Raw genomic sequence first — 11,012 nt, forward strand, 5'->3', positions numbered from 1 at the left:
GTCTACTTCAGGTATAAAAGTTCAATTCTCGTCGCCTGAATCAATTATGGAAGGCCTTCCTTTCTTCTGTGGTTGAGGCTGCGACTTTTCATTGTCTTTGGAGAAGGAATTTGAAGGTGCATATCCTGTGTAATTCTGCGATCGATTTCTTTTCATTAGTGAAACTCCCTCGAGTGCACGATGCCCAGTGGATAGTACGTTTTTTTTTCTTTTAAATACCGTTCAATGGCATAATTTTAAGGGGTCCAGCTCGTTATCATCTCCGTTTCTTTTTGTAACCTCGGCGTAGGACTCAATACTCAGGACCTTGTCAAGTTCTTGCGGCGCCATTTGTTTTAAGATATTTCCAAGATGGCGGGACTGGCACCGGCTTCGTAAGACGTTCGTTCATTCACTATTTTGTGCAGTGTGGCGTATTTTGACTATGTTTATTCACAGCGACAGAGTTGAGCTCTTTTGCTGCTTCGTTTGAAACTGCCGGAAACCTGGAAACATCTACCTTCTTGAGATGGCTCTGAATTTGTAGCTGTGTGGTTTTCGTTTGTTTATGTTTTACCGGACTCAGTATCATACGGATCCTGAGCAGATGTTGAAGAAAAATCGCCAAGATATTCGTCAAAATGGACACTGAAAGTTGGGAACTTCCATTAAAGTAGGTCTTCAGCCTAAAGGAACTCATAATCGTCATTCAGAACTGTAATTAATTAAATTCGTCAATTTTTTTTGGAAAAAAGCTACAATAACAACAAAGTTTTGGCAATAGTAGTTGCAACATTCTCCACACAGTGGCTTTTTGCCTTTCATTTTCCTGAAATTTTATTGATTACTTTAAACTAATCTTGAAATCTGGTTGGTTGGTTTGTTTTTACTGTCAAAAAATAGTGCAATTCGTGAATAAATCGCACCACCGAGAGCCAATCAGATTGCAAGGATAACCAGTGATTTCAAAATGGATTTAATAAAAATCTTAATTCTAAAAGTGTAAAAGATAAGTGGTTACATAAAATAAAGAAAAGTGCGTGAGTAGTAACCGTTAAAAGACTAATACATCACACACCAATCGCAAAGAACGTTGTACAGATGAAATGGAGTTCCATGGTAATAGATGTCGAACAGTAGCAATTAAATAATGAAAGAATGAAAGACGCGAATGCAGCCATAACTGATAACACAACTGGAAGAATGACCTGAAAAAATTTCAGGCTCTGAACGGGCTTCGAACCCACGACCTTTGCGTTACCGGTGCAATGCACTACCAACTGAGCTATCAAAGCCACATGATAGCGGTCGTGTGTGAGTTCGGCCCTATATGTTCAGTGGACGTAATACTCGGCTCAAGTGTATGAATTTCATGGTAATAGAAGTCCAACAGTAGCAATTAAATAATGAAAGAATGAAAGATGCGAATGCAGCCATAACACTACTGGAAAAATAACTTGAAAAATTTTCAGGCTCTGAAAAGGATTCGAACCCACGACCTTTCTGTCACCGGTGCAATGCTCTACCAACATTTTTCCAGTAGTGTTATGGCTGCATTCGCATCTTTCATTCTTTCATTATGAAATAGAGTGTTTTCGCTTCTTTGTACAATGCTCCTCCATGACATCAAAGGCAAATTTTTTTTTTATTAAGATTTTAAATGATACTTGCGACTGCTTATTTTTGTGTCGGCTAGCAGCTCTCGTAAGGTCTCACATGAATGGCGTGATACCCTTTGAGAGGACAATAACATAATCAACAGAAACAATGCCACCAACCCAAAAACAAAAACAGCTTCTAAAAAGCAAAAGAATTACAAGCTTACGAGAGCTGCTACAATTCTGCTTCTTTTTTCGATAAGTAAGAAGTAAAAACTGATCAAAATTGAAAATGGCCTGTAAATTAACAATGGGGGAACTAGCCTATCTAGATTCCTGCAAATCAAGCCATTTCACTCAAAGCACCTCCTTTCTTATTTACTAAAGCGTCAAATTTATCAAATTCGTCAACCTCCCCATCTCTCAAAACCAAAATCATGTCACAGTCTTTGATGGTGCTTAAACGATGAGCTATAGTGATGACTGTGGATTCCTTTAGTTTCTCACGCACTACGTTCCAGATTGTTTGTGCGGTTTCTGGATCCACATGAGCAGTGGGCTCATCCAAGATGACAATCTTGCTTTGGTGCAACAGCACACGAGCCAAACAAATTAACTGTCGCTCTCCTACACTGAGATTTACTCCATGTTCCAAGAGCTCGTGATCTAGCTTTCCCTCTAAACCTCCTACCAACGCTTTCAGTTGCACATTCTCCAAAGCTTGCCACAAATCTACATCCTGCAACTGCTCCAAGAGATCAAGGTTTTTCCTTAGCGATCCACTACACAGAACAGGGCTTTGGCCAAGAACGGATATACATCGTCGGGAGTCCTGCAGATTGATCTGTTTGATTGGAATATCATCGACCATTATGTCTCCATCGGCATCTGGCATGCGCAGGAGAGCTGCCACAAAAGATGACTTCCCTGCACCTGTGCGGCCTGCAACACCGATCTTTGTTCCTCCTTTAATGTTAAGATTAATTTTCTTCAGTACTCGAGGTCCCCCGGATAGTACGTTAATGAAACATCTTGAAATGTGATATTTCCTGCCTGTGGCCATTGGCTTGGGGAGGCCTGTGCACTTTGTATCCAGGTTCTGAGTCAAGTTTGGTGTACGTCATCACTCGTTCAACTGAGGTCATGAAACTCTCGACGTCAGAGGTTATCTTGATAGCGTATTGAGCACTTATCGAAGTTTGAATGACATAAACAAGCGTAAGTCCGGCCCAATCTGATTAAAACAAAAGAAAAAAAAAATGAAATTGATTATTTAGATTATTCAGTTGTATGATACGGCTTGGTATTGTTTTTTAAACTTGAGGAATAAAAATACCCCGCCCTATGATACAACTTTCCGCCAAATAGACTAATTCCACATTATAATTTGACGGATATTCTTCCACTTTTGATCGGTTAAGAGACCTCTTTCACCTTTAAATAGACCATATTAAATGGTTACGTGATCTTATAACAATAAGGTGCTCCACTTATAACCTTAAGGGCACTACAATACTGGACCTTCCAAAAGTAAAATCAACAACTTTCGGCTTAAGATCATGGAGATACGCTACATCGAAATTGTGGAACGCTATACCGGACGAGTCTCGAGAGATACAAACGTGCACTACTGTTGAAAACAACCTAAAAACATTAGATCTCACGGGACTCTGAGTGCGAAGTGGATCTATCCTTAATCAATTTTTACTGTTTTTAATGATCATATTTTCTTATACATTTTACTTGTGACTACATTGTTAATTCTTATATTTTAATATTAGCAAGTTCTTAATCTTAATTTATTTAAATTTATATACCTTCATAAGGCTCTTATAAGTAATTTGTTTTTTTTGTTTTTTTCGTGGCGTACCTGTAAACTAGCTTTTTAGCTAAGCGTACCGACCCCGTTAAAAATATTGATTGATTGATTGATTGATTGATTGATGGCTTGAAACGAAGATAATTGTTTCAAAATCGTAACGATATGTTGCATTATGCTATAAAATTCATCTCTTAGAATCGTTCTAGTTTATTAGAGTTGTGTATGGTACGTTGCCATATAAAGTATACTATTGTTGCATTAGGCAAAATTGGGGAGATAATTGCGTCGAAAATTTTATTCGCTAGGAATGGAGGTAATTTGCTGTGTTTCGTGAGACTGAAAAGGGTTTGGATGGCCTTTTCTTCCAAGTTATCAGGTGCCAATGAAAAGTTACACGTTGCAGAAATGGGTATTCATAAATAAGTATAAGTTTGAACAATTTCAATGGGTTCATTATCGATTACAAGTACAGCGTTTCTTTATCCACTAAGAGTCCGTTGCTCGTAGCCTGCCCGGCACGCCGCCCCCGTCATAAAAGAATACTTCACTTTTGTTACCGTATCATGCGGATAAGCCGAAATGCCTTTTGCCAGTAAGCGAAAAACAGACCGTTAACAAATAATGATAGGCTGCTCTATTTGCAGGCTGCGATTGCCCTTAACTAACGTGAATTGTCCGTGTCTCAGTTTATACCGAAATTGAAATCTTGGCAAGTCCCTGCGATACACCTCCACGAGACTAAGAGGTAAACAGCAAAGTGATATAGAATATATTGATCAGCTCTATTACGAATGAGGCAAGCGTGGTTTCCTAATGACAAATCCTCAGATTTAGTATCGTTTTTGGCCGATTTTGATTTACCTTACAAATGCACCTGCCGGCATCGTGAGACTCCAAAACAGCTGCTAGAGACACTGCACCAATTAACATGGATGCAAGGAGGTCCAAGCGTACACCAAGCCATCGCCCACTGGCCATCACCATAATATACGACTGATTATGAACATCTTGATATCTAACGGAATGAAACTACAGTAAGTAAGTAGCCAGTCATCACTAAACACTTGAGGCTCTATAAAACATATGCAAGCCAGTCGTAATTGATCTTGATGGCACAAGATATTCAAGCCAATCAATTTACGTAGTAATGCGCGCAAAATCAAAGCAGATGCGTCTTATGATCAAAACTCTATTGAAAAGCTCCCTAAAAACTGTTACGACAGAACCAAATCACCTGTAAAACTGATCCACGAAATCCCTTTGTCTTCGCCTGGTTCGAATCGTGTCCAGTCTATTCAGGGTCTCAGAAAAGTGAGAGAAGACTGGACTGCGGCATAGTGACTCTAACCTTTTGAGTTCTCTGGACGTCCTCAAGTAATACTTGGAGATATGCAAGACCAACACAGTCAACGGAACAACAAGAAATAGAAGCCAAAGATTTGTAAAAGTTGGTATGATTATTGATGCAAACACCAACAAGACTCGCTGGATAGATACTAGAAAAGTCTTGGGCAACAACTCGTCAAGGCAGCCTACATCTTTTGAAAATCGATTGAGTATTCTTCCCACGGGATTTGAATCAAAGAAATGCACCAGTGCTTGTAACATAGCTAAAACCATTTTGTCATGAAGGCGTTCAGAACATCTTAAGGAAGCAAAAAGGAATCCATATGCTCGAATGACGGAAAAGATAAGGGAAGCACTGACAAGACAAGCATAGATAATGAGGTTCGTGTTGTCTTTCCGGTCTTCTGGAAGTTTCTTTGTTAGCGACGAGAGCCAGACGTCAGGAGCAACTACCATTGCTGAGAGAAAAAAGAGGCGATATTAAAATAATATGACAAAAAAATTGACAAGAAGCAAATCATAACGAAATTGTCATTGACCAGCTTTTATATAGTCCTGTTACAAATACAAAAATGAAACTGCGTGCAATTGTTACCCATGAACGAGTAGTTACAATATTGACTCTTACCTTGCGATATAAAGCACAAACAAATTACTGCACAGATTATTGACCAATGTACTCCGCTTGCAAAGTAGTTCCAGTAAAGCTTTGATGAAAGCACTCCGATGGAACGATCTTGCGATATTTCCAGACCCCTAGCTTCATTATGTAGTGGAACCATTGTTTCACAGTCATTGTCATCTTCGTTTTTCTGTTCAATCTCCCGAGGAACGCTCTTAGTTAACTTGCTATCGTTCCTAACTGTCTGATAGAGAGGGTCAACAGTTGTGTTTACAACACCTTCTTCTTGTATTTCAGTGAAACTTCCCTTTTCCAACATACGGCCTTTGTACAATACAATCACTTGATCAGCTTCTTTCATCTGCTGTTTTTGGTGTGATGTTAACACTCGCGTTTTATCGCCCAGTAGTTCGTTGATACATGTTTCAAAGACATGTTGGCCAACTTTTACGTCCACAGCACTCAGAGGATCGTCTAACAAGTAAAGGTCTGCACCAGCGTAAACTGCGCGTGCTAAACTAACTCTCGCCTTCTGACCTCCACTCAGAACTTCACCGCGTTCTCCAACAACTGTTTAGTCATAGTCAGGAAATCGCTGGATGTCTTCCGTGAGGGCGCATGACTCGATTACTCCGTTGTACTTCGGTTGACCAAACAAAACGTTTTCTCTTATGGTTCCAGAGAAGATCCAAGCTGTCTGGTGAACATAAACAAAAGAACCTTGGAAGGTTATTTTGCCGCTGATGTCGGTGATCTCACCGGCGATCGTTGAGAGAAGAGTAGATTTTACACTTCCCACTGGTCTGGTGATGACTGTTAGACTTTGTGACCTTGTGGAAAATTGGATATCCTGTAAAATAAAATCGTCTTCTCGCTTGGTATGTCTGTGCGTCAGACTTGTCACACATAAAGCACTGTGTTTTTCCTGAATTCTTACTTGGTGAGAGTTGATTACTGCTTCCTTTTTCCTCTCTTGATCAGAGAGACCGTTCGTAGCCTTGATTGAACTACTGTCTGTGTTACTGGTGTCTTTGCTAATTTGACCACGTGAGATGATGGGGATATTTTCTAAAAATCTTCTATTCGTCCCAGCGACGCATAAGCATCGTTTGTATGTAGTAAAGCAGAGGGAAAGAAACGGCATGTTGCTATTCTTGCGATATCCATAAAACCAAGCAGCACAAAAATATTGACAGGTGTTATGGGTTGACCAGTTAGTACAAGAGTAACGACAGACAACAGGGTCGCCACTGATAGGGAACTGTTCTGCAAGGCAAGAACTTCTGACAGAATGGCACTTTTCTTACGGGTGATGTTAATTTCACTTCTGAAAACAGAACAAAATAGGAATATAAGAATACATTAATATCAATATGATAACAAGAGCGTTGCCTTGAAAATTTCGTTTGTATAAGGACTACGAAAAATAAACCGATAATTTCAGGATTGTTGGTCCAAAAACCAAGAACGCTCTGAGTCAATATTAAGCACCACATCTGTTTTCTACTTTCCACCTACCTTCGTGTGTGTTGAATTTTTTTCGGTATTCTCCCTGCCACGCACGCGTTTTGATGGCACGAAACCCAGAAACCACCTGGTTCATCAAAGAGATGCGCCGGTCGGACACCGCTGCCGTGCGCAAGCGTAGTGCAGCACTAATACAGGAGAACCCAGCGAAATATGGCACAAGAAAACAAAAGAAGAAGACTCCCATAAGAGAATGCCAGCCAATCAAATACTCCAGTAACACTGTTATCACAACCAAGACAAAGCACGAAGAAATCGATATGGAAAGCCACATGACTGTCTTCCTCCATTCGCTGAACATCGTTTGATATAAGGTTTATTACGTGGCCTGCGGTGAATTTTAGTAATGCATCCTTGCTGAGAAGAAGCATCTGCGAAGCAAGAAAAACTGTTTAATAGTTAAAAAAAGGAATAAATTTAACGGTCATCATCGCTGTCTTATTTTAAAAAAATATGCATCAATTCAGATAATACTACTTTTCTTATACCATGACAAATTATGAACTAAAGAGATTTTCTCATGTGAAAAATCGCTTTAATGTCAAGTAAGTTAGGTTTATTGCTATTAATTAAGCTAGTGTGCGACTAGTGTATACTCTGTATCGATATTATGAAAGACAAGCGTGACCGTCAACCTACAATCGGGGAAGTACCATCTACTACAGTAATATAGATATGTGCCATCTTAAAGGGTAAGGTAGTTGCACTTTTTTGGCCAGATAATACTAGGTCATGGATTTTCTCGTCTTGGTTTTCCGCAGAAGAGTATTTAAAATACGGAATAAAATGGACAAAGAAAATAACCTAAAAATGCAATTACAGTGCGTTACTGAAACATCCAGTTCTGAAAACAAGAATGGATTTTAGTAGTAACGACGTCTAAAAGAGAACAAGCAGCGCACTCTAAATAGGGCGACATGACACGACCACCGTAAAACGACCTTGGCATACCCCTTGAAAGCTCTAAACGAGAACCTTTGATTCTTTTACTACCAAACCCCTTTAGAGAATATCAAACTTCTAGGTAAAGGTAACTAAGCCTCAGGGAAACAGGATCTATCCTTTGGCTATTCTTAACTAAGATCAGGCGCTCTTTTTACTGCGCCTCTGCGAACAAATAGAAAGCACGGTCGGAGGTTAAACTATTCTAGACTACTCGTGCTTACCTTATGGTAAACTAGACCTTTTAAGGCGCAACTTATTCTGATACCCAACATCTCGTATCTATAGTCATGTTAATGCATACTGAGAGCTCTCATAACAACATTAATACACAAAGCAAGTGTACAAGCGTAGAGAAGATTATCTTTCTGTGGCTCAGCTGATATCAGTATTGAAATAAGATATCCCAATAACAGTGGTTGGAGAAGGCAAGAAATTGATTCTACAGCACTTGTGAATACAATAACCATGGCATCCTTGATTGGTATCATCTTTATGACGCATTTCCAAAGTATAGGCGTTGTTTGATTTCTGTTGCACTTTGTTTTTTCTTTGTTCCAGTTTTGTTGAAGCTGATCGGTCAGAAAAGAGGTAGAATTCTCTTTTGAAAGCGATAAAAGATCATTCTCATCTAATGGTCGTTCACTGCCTATCTTGAAGATACTATTCATCCATGAAAATAGCAGAAGAGACACGAAGCTGACTATTTCTTTATCTTCGTTCGTGGAGATCTTCTTGTATCCTTTCCTTGCCATGACAGTTAAGCTGAAAAATAGCGCAGATCAACATATAGAGATCAAAATTCAAGTTTGACGACAAGATAATATAAATTTGTCGTTTCGGAGTTCGCCGGCTGACTCACAGCTCGCAAATTTATGCCGCAAATACCTTCCTTCCTTTGGCGCTTTGCCTCCCCCTCCCACGTTTAACGCCTGCTACGCAGTCTACGCGTGGGCTATCGCATCACACGATTACAGCGGGATTTCCACTGTCACGTTACCGTAGAATTCCGAAAGTAACGTTCCCCTCGAAAATAACGGCTCCCCGAAAGTGACGGTCCCCCCGAAAGTAGCGGCCCTTTAGAAGTCACTGAAAGAGAAAGTCTCTCTTCTCAGACGCGGATCATGCGGATGAAGCAGCCTGAATGCAGGACTGAGCATTGACTTGAAGAGTTATCTGTGATTTTATTTCGAACCTGACTGAATTTTCTTGAAACTATGATTTATAAGCTGTGTTTGTCTAGCAGCTGTCAAATGATATACTGTAGGATAATCAGTTGTATTGTGATATACAGTACCAACCGGTTTAAGGCCTGAGTCTTTTTGTTTATACAGTCTGCTTTGTAAACATACATAAATGGAATGTTTAATTTCTTATGCTACGTGTCCACTTTGTCTGAAACGACTGTTATCTTACAAACGTTTTTTAACCATCCGAAAGTAACGGCTACCCGAAAGTGGCGGCCCTTTTTGCCTGCTAAATCCGAACGTAACGGGGGCCTTTACTTTCGGAATTCTACGGTATTTTTACGCGCATTAATGGACGTAAACTTCAGATAAAATTCCGTACTTAGAACCAGAACATAAGCATCAAGAAGACTCGACCCATGGCAAAGAGGGTAATAATGGCTTAGAAGAAATTATATCGTCCTTCTGGTTGCAACAAGGTCTGAATCAACGGTCTCCCTGAATACTTGTAAAACAAGACGGTGCTACAGAACACTGCAGACAAGTTTAAAATAGACTTTTCCGTCTATGGTATGGAAATATCGGTTTAATCGAATGTAACTATCGTTTAGTAAATCAACAATTTCGTCTAGGGGAACTGTTTTGGTTTTATTTCTATAAACTTTTGCGTTACGTTCTTAACAGATGGACAACAAAACGCATTTGTATAACAATATAAGCTCACTTTTGGAGAACACTTATTGATATAAGCAAGTCACTATTTCTTATGAACACGATCTTAATGTCGTTCACCTATTTATTATCACGCAGCATCATAGATATCAGACTTATTGCTGCCGCTAAGTGTTGTTCAAAACTTCGCACTTTCCGTTCGGAACCACTCGTTTTGTTTGTTGAAGTCATTCAGTTTGGAGAAATGCTTTTTGGTGAATTTCTTAAAGGTTAATGTTTCGAGTAAATGATAAGTATGTTACGGGAGCCCCGCTTTTAGGTTTGGCCAAATCCACAAGTATGTTATTCTGACTATCAAGGCGCTTTCAGCTGTGTTTTGAATGCACCCTCCTCCCGGGGAGGGAGGGGGGGGTACTCCCTTATATGGGCTATATAGGTATGTGCGACCCCAAAAGGTAGGATTTTTCAACCGTTTTGGCCATAAATAGGGTATCGATTTTGGCCATTTTGGTCTTAAATAGGGTATGGTCTTTGCACTCTAGTCTTGAATTGGGTATGTTTCTTAGAAGAAGCTACTTTTTCATCGTTATCAATAAGACCGTCAACAAAAGCCCTTCATAACTTATGTTTAGGGCACCTGTGCAGCTACAAACGTCATAAATAGCGTATCAAATTGTTGACCAGGTCGTAAATAGGGTAGCATAAATCGCAGATTATGGTCATAAATAGGGTAAAGGTTTTGGGAAGTAGGCCGCACACCCCTACCCAACTTTTCTGGGAGTACCCTACCCCCCCCCCCCAGGACCCTCCTATGAGATTCCAAAATTCGCAGCAGGTTATGGGTTCTAATTCCCGGTGAGTTGTGTTACGAGATCGAAAAATCTGTCATCGCCGTGTACTTTGCGGTGATCGACTTGTCGCGCATCTCACTACAAAAGTAAGAGAAGAAGACCACAGAGGAGATGGTCATGCAATGCGAATGGTTAATGATTATGACAGTGACAATAACATTCAAGGTTAAGCGCCGGAGAGAATGATGGTATGTGAACCATTATCCAGTGATACTATGTAAACCGGACGCAGTCTTACAGACCGAATCATAATACCGTAGCAAGCACAGTTTATCCATGATATTGTTGATCAATCTATGCACCGATCAAGTCTACCACTTTTGTCGCCAAGGTCGATGGTTTGGCTCGGAAAGGAAAAGGGGTACGGTCGTGGTGTCCACTAGTTTTGACATTCCTGCCAACTCAGTGCGAGGGAAAAATCTACAAGGCGCTGAATGATCGGTTCAGGGGAGTTCAAAACGATCA

The 11,012-nt window shown here is 40.1% G+C and overlaps 1 pseudogene; it reads right to left on the reverse strand.

Annotated features, from left to right (window-relative positions):
• Window positions 1–1,504: 1,504 nt before the first annotated feature.
• On the reverse strand, window positions 1,505–8,790 carry LOC110041545 (ATP-binding cassette sub-family C member 4-like; annotated as a pseudogene).
• Between the last annotated feature and the right edge of the window lie 2,222 nt (window positions 8,791–11,012).

Source organism: Orbicella faveolata, unplaced genomic scaffold (assembly GCF_042242905.1).
Source record: "Orbicella faveolata isolate gen_17 unplaced genomic scaffold, um_ofav_v1 contig_25, whole genome shotgun sequence".
NCBI lineage: Eukaryota > Metazoa > Cnidaria > Anthozoa > Scleractinia > Merulinidae > Orbicella > Orbicella faveolata.